General features: G+C 41.6%; 1 protein-coding gene across 3 annotated transcripts in view; it reads left to right on the top strand.

Annotated features, from left to right (window-relative positions):
* Positions 1-996: 996 nt before the first annotated feature.
* Positions 997-10,863, top strand: part of COL6A5 (collagen type VI alpha 5 chain) — a 132,577-nt gene continuing 122,710 nt past the window's right edge. For all 3 annotated transcript variants that reach the window (XM_045037623.1, XM_045037622.1, XM_045037621.1), the window contains exon 1: positions 997-1,875. The gene's annotated coding sequence lies outside the window, so the exon portion shown is untranslated. The remainder of the gene's footprint in view (positions 1,876-10,863) is intronic.

The following is a 10,863-nucleotide window of genomic DNA, read 5'->3' as shown; positions in this document are numbered from 1 at the left end:
TGAGGAGGGAGGCTCAATTAATAAATCTTTGCCCCCTGGAGGTGTATGGATACAGCTCCAGCAAAGCATCCCCTGGGGCCAGGCAGGAACGTGAACTGCAAGTGTAATTTGTCCCCAAGACGCCGGCTTTTGGAGCTTGCAGCCAGCCCTCAGTGTCACTCTCTGGGATTCACTCTGACGGCCAAGGGCATATTCCCCATGACAGTCTGAACAGAATCTGAGACTCACTGATATTAGAGGGTGGGTCTTGGGGTGGGTGGGGAGTGCATCTCAACCAGGGAAACCATTCTATGGAACCTGGAGTGCTTTTCCTGATTATGTTCTAGAAACAAGGCTACGTGGCAGCGTACAGAGAGCACAGCCTCCCATCGCCTCCAACCATTCTGCTTTTGTTGGGGCGCGTTGGTTCTCATTATAGTCCTTGGAGGGCTGTTGAGGCTGGTCTGACAGTCAGGACAGGCCTGGTGGGTGGTGCCAGGAACAGTGACTACTCACAGCACCCTCCCCATCCCCCAGCACACACACACACACACACACACACACACCCCCCTCAGGAGAGAGGAGTCAAGGGAGCAGACCCCTGTGGTCCTGGCTGAGGCCTCCTCCCCAAATTGAATAGAACTGTGTTCAAGTCCAGGATTTCAAACACCCTGTAATCCCGACTATACTAAGTGGATTCCAGAAGTCCAGGACAACTTTGGCCTCGAGCAAATACACCGTCTTCTGAGGAAAACTATCCCCCCCCCCCCAACTTTGATAATTAAAAAAAAAACCAAGTTGTTAGTTTACTCATATTTGTGTTCCCTTTGTTTTTTAAAAAAGATAATAAATGGGAAAAGTCGTGAGTGCCTTCATTCAACTTCCTTCTCTCCATCCTTCCAACCCCATCCTTTCTGAGAAATGCTTGGAAAGTTCCTAATGGACGTCGGAAGCCGTCCTGGAATCAAGGCGCCCTGTGCCTTCAGAGGTCCACGCCCAGTGAGGGGGAGCTCACATCTCTCTTGTGTCCTCTTGGCTTTTTCGTAAACTCTCATCCGTGTGAGTAATTTCAGTGTGTCTCTTCATCAACAGCCTGAAAAGGCTGGCAGGCTGAAGCGGGGCTCCGATAGACTGAATTCAAGCGCACAGGCTGGGAACGTGTGAGCATATAAAATCTCAGCTGTGAGTACCTGCCCACGGAAAACAAGGGAACAAACAAACCAACAAGCGGTTCATCTAAGAACAGGCAGTGCTTTCCAAGTTCTTCGGTGTGATCTATGTGCTAAATCGCATCTTCATTTTTGTTCCTTCTCCATCTCCCAGCCTTGCCCTTCCTGGAAGCTCCTGGAGAGAACTGCTACCCTTAGCATACGTACTCCTTCTCTTTGGGAATTCGACCTTCTTTGGGAATTTCCTCTGCTTCTCTGCAGGTGGGCTCTGAAGCCACCGCCAGTGAGTAAACCGAGTAAACCGTTGGAGCCAATTAGTAAGCCCTCAGCCCAAGCAGCAGCAGTGACCTCAGCTCAGTGGCCGCAGATAAAGGCTGCCCTCGGTTTCTCAGGAACTTCTTAAGTTCTTTTGGCAGCCCTTGGCTTCTCCGGAATCGCTGCTAAGCCAACACACAGCTGGAGCTCCTCTGGACACTCACAAGAAAACCCGAGAGCCGTTAAAAGCCCCAGCGCGCAGGGGAGCCAGGCCAAGGTCAGGGGTCAGCGGCGGCTTTAAAGGGCCTGCGGGGCTGGCGGCGCTCGCTCGCTCGGTACCACCTGCTGCGGCGCAGCGCGGACCCAGGCTTCCCGCGAGCTCCCTCCGGCCCGCAGCGGGCGCCCCACGGCCCTCTGCAGAGCTGGGGTTGGTCTCTGGGGTTCTGAGGGTCCCCAGACCCCGGGAAGTTCGGTGAGTGTGACGTGCGTGGGGGCTTGCGGCCCGAGGTGGGCGGGAGGAGAGCGCAGGTACGTCGGCGTGGGTGGGATTGTCCCCTTCCGGTGATTTTGCACCTAAAAGCCCGGACTTGAAGGAATCTCTCAAACGCTGGGAGACGAGGCTCTTGAAGGCTAGGTTTTTAGAATTGGAAAGGACCAAGGACCAGCAGCATCTCCGTCCCCGGGGGCCTTTTTAGAGATGCAACTTCATGCGCTCCAAGCCAGACTTGCTGAACCAGAACCTCTAGGTATGGGGCCCAGGAATGTGTCTTTTCTCAAGCCCTCCAGGAGGGTCTGATGCAGCTAACGTTTGCTCCCCCCCCCCTGACTTGGAGGTCATTTAGTCTAAGATTTGGGCCCCTCACTCCATGCAGGAACCCCCCAGGTAAACCGAACGGGGTGCATGGAGGATAAACCATGAGGCATTAGGTGCTGGGATATATAAAGGCACAGTAAGAACTTTGAAACACTCTTGGTTTGTGGGAATTGCTATTCCGTCTCAAACTGTGAACTGTGATCTTTGATTTCCTCAAAACAGCCGCTCAGGGCTGTAAGAAATGTTACTGAGTTTCTACTATGTACAAGGTTCCAAGCAAGGTTCTTTCAAAGTGAAGGAGGGAGTTTTGTACTTTTAAAATCTTCAAACTGTTGGTATATTTTTCCTTTAACCAAGATCTTTGTCATTGGTGTAGTGCTTCTCTCCACATTTATTTTGGGTTTGGGTATTTAAGTGCTCCTTCTGAAGTTAATTTTTGTTAATTGTTTTTAACCCAGAATGCCAGATTAGATATTCTAAAGATATGTATTTATTTTATGAGTTCTTAAGAAAAGCTCACATTGGCAAGACATATTTTTTGATGTTCCTATTGAAGTCTACTTGATACATTTTATAAGTAGAATATATAGGGATCCTGAGATTTCTCTTTTACTGTTTATTTATTTATTTTGAGAGAGAGCATGCACACAAACGGGAGGACTGGCAGAGGGAGAGGAGAGAATCCCAAGTAGGCTCTGGGCTGACAGAGCAGAAATTGACAGAAATTGACATGGGGCTCAATCTCAGTGAGATCATGACCTGAGCCAAAATCAAGAGTTGGATACTTAACAGACCGAGCCATCCAGGCACCCCGGGATCCTGAGATTTTTTTAGGAGTCAGTGAGAAAGACAATTTATCATCTTCTCTGATGAGTCCAATACCAGAGCTAGCTACCTTATACAAACTCTGAGAAGAAATCAGTTGCTATGAGAAAGCCCCTTGGAAACAATTATGGATGCCATTGTGACCCAAATTGTTCTGTTCCCTGATGTCCAAGGTTCTGAACGGTTCTTGCAGATAAGGCAGCTGGGCTCTTCATCACTGCTGAGATCCTTACTCATGAAATAGTTGATGAAGAAGGTTTTATGAATGGTTTGCTGTTAGTTGTGTTTTTTTATTCTCCTTTGGTGGCTTAATTTAAATATTAGGTCTAAATCTACTACTGAGTCGTTCTGAGACTCTGGAAAAAATCTCTGTGGATATTTCTCAGTTTTCCCTTCTTTTCAATGGGTGGATGCAGGATGTATGCTTTTGATGTGGTACTTGCCAGCATTATTCCAAAATGTCTCCCCAGAGTTCCCTACTTGCCGTATGGTTACAATATTGAATTCTTATTAATATGTTAAAGTAGAGAAATACTTAATACAATGATCATAGTTAATTATGTATGCATGTTTTAAGTTAAAACATCTCAGAAGCTTCCTCACAGATTTCAAAGGCTCACTTCTGTTTTGAAAACAACTTTGGAAATGTCCGTTAAAATTACAAGTTACTGCTAGGAATGTCATGTGCCTGTGAAAACTAAGCTTGCCATTGTAAATATTCCTTATCCCGAATCATGACTACATACAGTGCTTGCTCATAAGAATTCAAAGAGCGTATACTCAGCATCCTTTTATAATGGATTGTAAGGTTTGCAACATAGGTCTTATTTTTGTCATATTTTATGTTGTTATTTCCCTTCTTCAAGTTCAACTCACCTTCTAAAAGAATAATTTTTAATCCTGGAGCATTTATCCAGAACCCTGTAGCTCTGAGAGTAGGAGACGGGACTTGAGATGTATACTTTTCATGGCATTGCTGTTTGCTTTACGGATCCCCCTGCCAATCTCCTAGGATCTCAGATCCAGGACCTCTCTGAGCAGGTGCAGAGGAGGTGATAGGCGCTGGGCAAAGCTGGGACCTAGGATACAAATGAGATGCGTGCCTACCTGATGAGGAAGGACTAGCTGGTGGGGCACAGGCAGTTGCCAGCATTTTTGTCACTGTTGTCAATCAACCAGTGCCCTGTGGTCCTGCTCTAGATTCTCTTGACCTGCTCAAATTCTAATCCTTCAAGCCATGTTTTGGGGGCACACCGTAATTCAAGACTTGGTCTCTGAAAAGCAGCTGTAAAATTCTGCTTTCTGGGGCGCCTGGGTGGCTCAGTCGGTTGGGCGTCCGACTTCAGCTCAGGTCATGATCTCACAGTCTGTGAGTTCGAGCCCTGTGTCAGGCTCTGTGCTGACAGCTCGGAGCCTGGAGCCTGCTTCAGATTCTGTGTCTCCCTCTCTCTCTGCCCCTCCCCTGCTCATGCTCTGTCTCTCTCTGTCTCAAAAATAAGATAAAAACATTAAAAATTTAAAAAAAAATTACTGCTTTCTTTGATGGACCCAAGTGAGCCTTCTTCCTTAGCATGGTTAACTAATTTTTGGAAGATAATAAAGGACATGAAGAGACCAGAATAGTGGGATGAGAACTTTATAAAGACAATGTAGTTCAGTGGAAGGAATATCATCTTTGCAGTCAGAGAGACTGCAAGTTTTGGGACAAGCTGTACTACCACTCTGAGCCTCTGTTTCCTTATCAGTCATATGGGTATAATCATCATGCAAAAAGACCTACTCTTCTGCTGGTTCAAGCACCTTCAGTGTATGTTTCACTAGCTAGCATTAGCTACAAAGGAGGTTTGGAAATGTGTTTTTATAGCTAAGCACATTGCCCTAACCATCAGTATAAAGGTTCTATGGATAAAGAGGGAAGATGAGGTAATGAATAGGCAGCTAGAAATTTACCAAACATGGATACAGGACAAGAACAGTTCTTTGGAGATTGGAAAATGACAATGGTTGTGGTGGATAGTGGGGCGTAGATGTGTGTGCATTGGGGAGTACAAAGTGGTAGAGAAAATGTGATCATGTTTCTAGGCAACTGGATGGCTTGAGGATGTTCAAATCAAGCAGACAGGCCCCTGAAATAGAAGTGCTCTGGGTGTGAAATTGTGTTGGTAATAATATCTCTGTCTAGGTCTTGAAGCAGTTTACATAAATGGCTATATTTAAATCTTACAATAATCCTGAGAGGTAAAAAATATGTGTGTGTGTGTGTGTGTGTGTGTGTGTGTGTGTGTGTGTGTGTGTGTTTATTACTACTTCATTGATAAGGAAGTTGAGGCTTAGAATTATTAAGCCGTTGTCTAAGAGCATATGCTCAGTTAGCACACAGTTTCTGTAGACCTTACCTCTCTGGTACCCATTTAATCTCCTTAATGGGGATGGGTCAGGTTGTAGAAAAAAATGAGAGAATGAAGTTAACTTTGTATACTTCGTTTTTACCATTGCAATAAGGCAAGAAAAAAATTGGAAAGAGGGAGATAACATAATGAAATGTTGTAATTTAATAACTAAAGATGATTTAATGATTTAAGAGCCCATATACCTGGGTTCAAATCAGCATTTAATCACTTGCTAGCAGTGTAAACTTGGGTAAGACATTTAACTTCACTTTTTTCTTCTGTCTTATGGGGTAATAGTAGTACTCATAGAGATGTTGTAAGATAAAAAACAAGAAATAGTGACTGGTACATAATAAGAAATAAATGCATGCTGCAAGGCCTTGGTGCTTCAGACAGATCATAGCTAAGAGAAAAAATTGGAAATTAATCGAGCTAATTAAGATAGCTGACTACAAAATAAATTTCGGTAGTAACAAGCAGCTGAGAGTATAATGAGAGGAAGATGTATGTTCTCAATAACAACAAATTACAAAATAGTTGAGGACTATGAATGTGAAATGTGTAGGACCAAGTCCTGTTGGATCCCTGCTGCCTGAACTTTACCCCCCATCCTTGCCCCAAACACACATTCAGATGCGGCACAGAAAACCCAAGGTACCAGTATTGGTTTTATGCAAAAATACTTCCAAGAAAAAGAGGAAAATTACTCTAAACTCTAAGAAATGTAAGACGTAATGAAAGACAAAGCCAAGGAAAGCACAGAAGTGACATAAAACCAAAACCCAGATTAGAAGGTATAAGTCAGCCTTGTGGAAAATTAGATTTTGATTTAGAGGACAACTTTGGGGGAAAAAATCTCATAGATTGCAGAGGGCAAGGACAAAGAGAGAAAAGTGGTTTGAATAATAATGATGGAGAACAAGAGAGAAACAGCATCAGGCTGTGTGAATTTTCTGGAAAAAAAAAGACAGAACAACAAAAGGGAACTGAAAATAAATATAAAACATATTGTATTTCTATGATCTCAAACTATCATGAATCTCAAGATGTATCTTTGATTTAAAAATCGCCTTTGGGCAAATAAAATGGAACAATAAAATTATATTAAATGAATGTGTCAGAAGATATTTTGCAGTTTGAGAAAGACTGAAATGTAAAATAATATATTTTTTAGTTGAGAAAACACAGAATTAGACGAAAACTTCCAAAGTAAAAGGACATCTGCATTGGCAGGTCAAAAGTCTCATCATCTTCTGAAAAAACAAACAACCCCCCCCACCCGCCCACCAATAAGATTAGTAGGGTGTTCTTTAAGGATAAAGAATTAAATATCCAAGCAGAAAAACAAAAAATAAATTAGACTGGACATATAAATGATCTCAGCAACATCAGATTTTGGAAAACAGTGACTCAATGATCAGGGCTTAGAGGGAAAATGACAGGAATTAAGACCAGGGAATTCAATAGCCACATTCAGTATACGGCTTGTGCTATATTTTCGTTAGCACCGATCTAGATTGCTCCAGATGGCAAATTGGAAGGTATCGGAAAGACATTCTCAGTTATGCCAGATGTCAGGGCCCGTAAGCTAATCCTTGCTGTTCAAGTGTTTTCTGAGGACCAGTGTCCTCCAGGAGCTTCTTAAAAGTGCAGAGCCTCCGGCCCCACTCCCAAACTACTGAATCGGAGCCTATATTTTAACATGATGCCCAGGTAATTCATGTGCACATTAAAGCTCGAGAAACACTGTCTTCCTTAACCGTTTCCTAAAAGTCTTCTAGCCCACTGCTTTGTAACTGGTGCGTGTTGCAAGGACTGTGGATCTTCTGAGACACTGATCTCCTTAACCTGTGGGGTGGAAGAACTTGGGCTGAGGACCTAAAGAACAATGTCATTTTCTTTGTGCACCATGATCTGTGGTTGTTCTGTCCAGTGTGGTAACCAGTCATCATGTGTGGCTATTGGGCACTTGAAATGTGACCAGATTTTGAGGACTTAGTATGAAAAAAGAAAGCAAAATGTTGCATTAATAATTATTATATTGATTAGATATTGAAATTTCAGTATTTTGTATATACTGGGGTTATGTAAAACACAGCATTTAATTGATTTCATGTATTTCTTTGCTAACGGGGTTGCTAAAAAATTTAAAATTGCATATGTGGCTTGCGTTCTGTTTCTTTTGGACAATGCTGATCTGCTTGCTTTTGGTGGAAAAAAGACATCAAAATAAAGAACCCAAGAATGGATATGGACTTATAGGCACGTTAATCCTATTTAAACTTAGAAATAAAATTGAAATAGCTGTGGTATTGTGATCACAGAGCAAGAATTACATTTTTAAAAATAAAAAGTTACAATATGAAAACCCTAAAGTTTAAAAGATAATTTCTTTTCTTTTTTTAATTTTTAAATGTTTATTTTTGAGAGAGAGACAGAGTGCGAGCGGGGGAGGGACAAAGAAAGAGGGAGACACAGAATCTGAAGCAGGCTCCAGGCTCTGAACTGTCAGCACAGAGCCTGATGTGGAGCTCGAACCCATGAACTGTGAGATCATGACCTGAGCTGAAGTTGGAAGCTTAACCGACTGAGCCACCCAGGTGCCCCTTAAAAGATAATTTCATGAGACAGATGAGGAGATTCGTTTTGCCTCTATAGAATTCAATCCAAAAAATGAAAGAAGAGGAAGGTAATGTAAGCAGACTAATATTCCCATCTTTTGTGGGGAGGGGGGCATAAATTTCATTTCTAAAGTTAATAAGTTTAGAAATATAAGTTAAAATGTTTTATTTACAAATAATTTTAATTAGTTTGTTCTAAGTAAAAATCTGATATACTTTCTTCCAAATTGATGATCAATAGAGGAGAAATAAAAAAAAAACTGACAATAAGGGCAAAAAAGTTAAACAAAAGAAACAATAGGGAAAAATAAGGGATTACCTATAAAAACAGAGATGATACAAATTCAAACATTTATTTTATAATATAATATAATGTGAATTCAAATGTCCCCTTTTCAAAAAAAATTTTTAATGCTTATTTAGTTTTGAGGGAGACAGAGAGAGCGTGCAAGCTGGGGAGGGGCAGAGAGAGAGGGAGACAGAGGATCCAAAACAGACTCCACACTATCAGTGCAGAGCCTGATGCAGAGCTTGAACTCAGGAACTGTGAGATCATGACCTGAGCTGAAGTGGAGACTTAAAAGGCTGAGCCACCCAGGTGCCCTGCCCCCCATTTTTTGAGAGAGAGAGAGAGAGAGAGAGAGAGAGAGAGAGTGCATGTGTGCATTCACACTCCCTGGGGAGGGACAGAGGGAGACAGAATCTCAAACAGGCTCCACACTCAGCCCAGAGCCCAATGTGGGCTCAATCTCACAACTGAGGGATTGTGACCTGAAACAAAATCAACAGTTCGATGCTTAACCAAGTCGCCCAGGCACCCCTAAATCCCCCTCTTAAAGAAAGAGATTCACAGATTGGATCAGAAGACTATATCCAGCCAAATGCTCTCTACCGGAGATGCATCTAAAATTAAAAAGATTTGGTAACTGACATTAATGATATGCTATCCAAGAGAAAGCAGGAATTATGATGTTTGTTATATAATGTTGAGATCAATGACAAATATATTAGATGAGGCAAAATGCATGCATTTTTAAACCTCCTTCCTTCCTTAAACAAACACCCCAATATTTATTGACCAGACACCAGTAAAGACAGGATACAACAGTGAGCCTAAGTCTATGTCGCTGTGTGACGGAGTGTGCCATCTAGTGGTAGCACACACTATAACCACAGGTCACATAATAATAGTATACTAATAACAAATTTAATCGGCAGTGAAGATATACCTGTCACAAACCTTACGAAATAGCTAACATGGTATAGAAATAGATAAAGCTCAAACTGCAAGAAATGAAAAGACAGTGTAGGGGAAATGTTGATCCACTTCCATTAGTCCTCAAGAGATCAGATAGACAAAAATAAGTAAGGATGACTTAATAGATTAATAATGAATTCTAAATCATCAGGAGAAAATATTTTATCTCCAAACAGCCATAAAGCATTTTAAAAAGTGAGTTTAGGGATGCCCGGGTGGCTCAGTCAGTTAAACATCTGACACTTGATCTCAGCTCAGGTCTTGATCCCAGGGGTTTGGGTTCAGGTCCCGCATTGGGCTCTGCACTGGGCGTGAAGCCTATTGAAAGAAAGAAAGAAAGAAAGAAAGAAAGGAAGGAAGGGAGGGAGGGAGGGAGGAAGGAAGGAAGGAAGGAAGGAAGGAAGGAAGGAAGGAAGGAAGGAAGGAAGGAAGGGAAAGTGAGTTTATATCAGGTCACAAAGGAAACCTCATTATGTTCCAAAAAAGAGAAATATTACAGACCACATTCTCTGAATGCAATGTATTAAAACCCAAACTAGGTAATAAAAGCAGGAGTTACACTAACACTAAAAGATAAAACACCTTTAATAAAACAAAACAGAACAAAAAACATTTAAAATTTCTATCCACTAGAAAAATTTAAAAGCACAATTGAAGAATACCTGGTCTATAATAACGAAAATACTTGCCTCTCAAGGCCCATGTTGTAGAGTTATAGCTGTACCTAGAAAAATGCACTGCTCAAAAAGCTTTCATTTCTAAATAATAATAGAAATAAATGGATTAATCATTCAGTTCAGGAAGTTAGAAGACACAGAATGAGCGTAAGAAAAGGCAGAGAATTGAAAACTGAGACAGAGAAAAACCACTTTGATTAATAAATGAAAAAAGCCTTTTGGAGAGAAAATCACAGTAAAACCAATAATCTACTAGCCATCATAATGCAGAAAAAGAGCTAGAAAACAAAATGAATAATATTAGGAATGAGAAATTGGACATAATCCTTAGATGGTAGAGAAAAATGAGAGGATCTGATTTTTATCTGATTTTGTCATCAACCATACAAAGCCGGGGTGAAGTGGAAAGTTGCAAAAGGAAGCAGGAATGCTGATTAACAACATCTAAAGTAGCGGTAGAAACCCAAGGGGTGTGTAACACTGGAAGGGATTGAAACTGCCGAAAGCTAATGTGCTCCAGCCTGCTAATCCCACGCGTAAATACCTTTCAAAACTTGCAATGATAGGTCACTTAAAATGTTTAGGAATAAAGAGAAAGAAGAAAGGTTTCCAAGTCATTTTTGTGAATCCAGTGGGGCTGATACAAAATCACACCAAGACAGCCCGACAAAGAGAAGGGAAATATGCACTCCTCCCTTGTGAACAATGACGCAAAAGATCTGAATCAACTGTTTCCAAGCCAAAGCCAATAGCCCAGAAAATATAGAATGACTAAGTGGAGTTCGTTCTGAAGAAGGAGAATTGATTAAATATGAAGAGCTGTAATAAACTATTCACGAATGAAGTTCAATAGAGAATTGTAGTTAGTAGATGCT

This window comes from Felis catus, chromosome C2 (genome assembly GCF_018350175.1).
Source record: "Felis catus isolate Fca126 chromosome C2, F.catus_Fca126_mat1.0, whole genome shotgun sequence".
Classification (NCBI taxonomy): Eukaryota; Metazoa; Chordata; class Mammalia; order Carnivora; family Felidae; genus Felis; species Felis catus.
The sequence above is the reverse complement of the archived record's forward strand: the minus strand, read 5'-3'. Positions and strand labels throughout refer to the sequence as shown.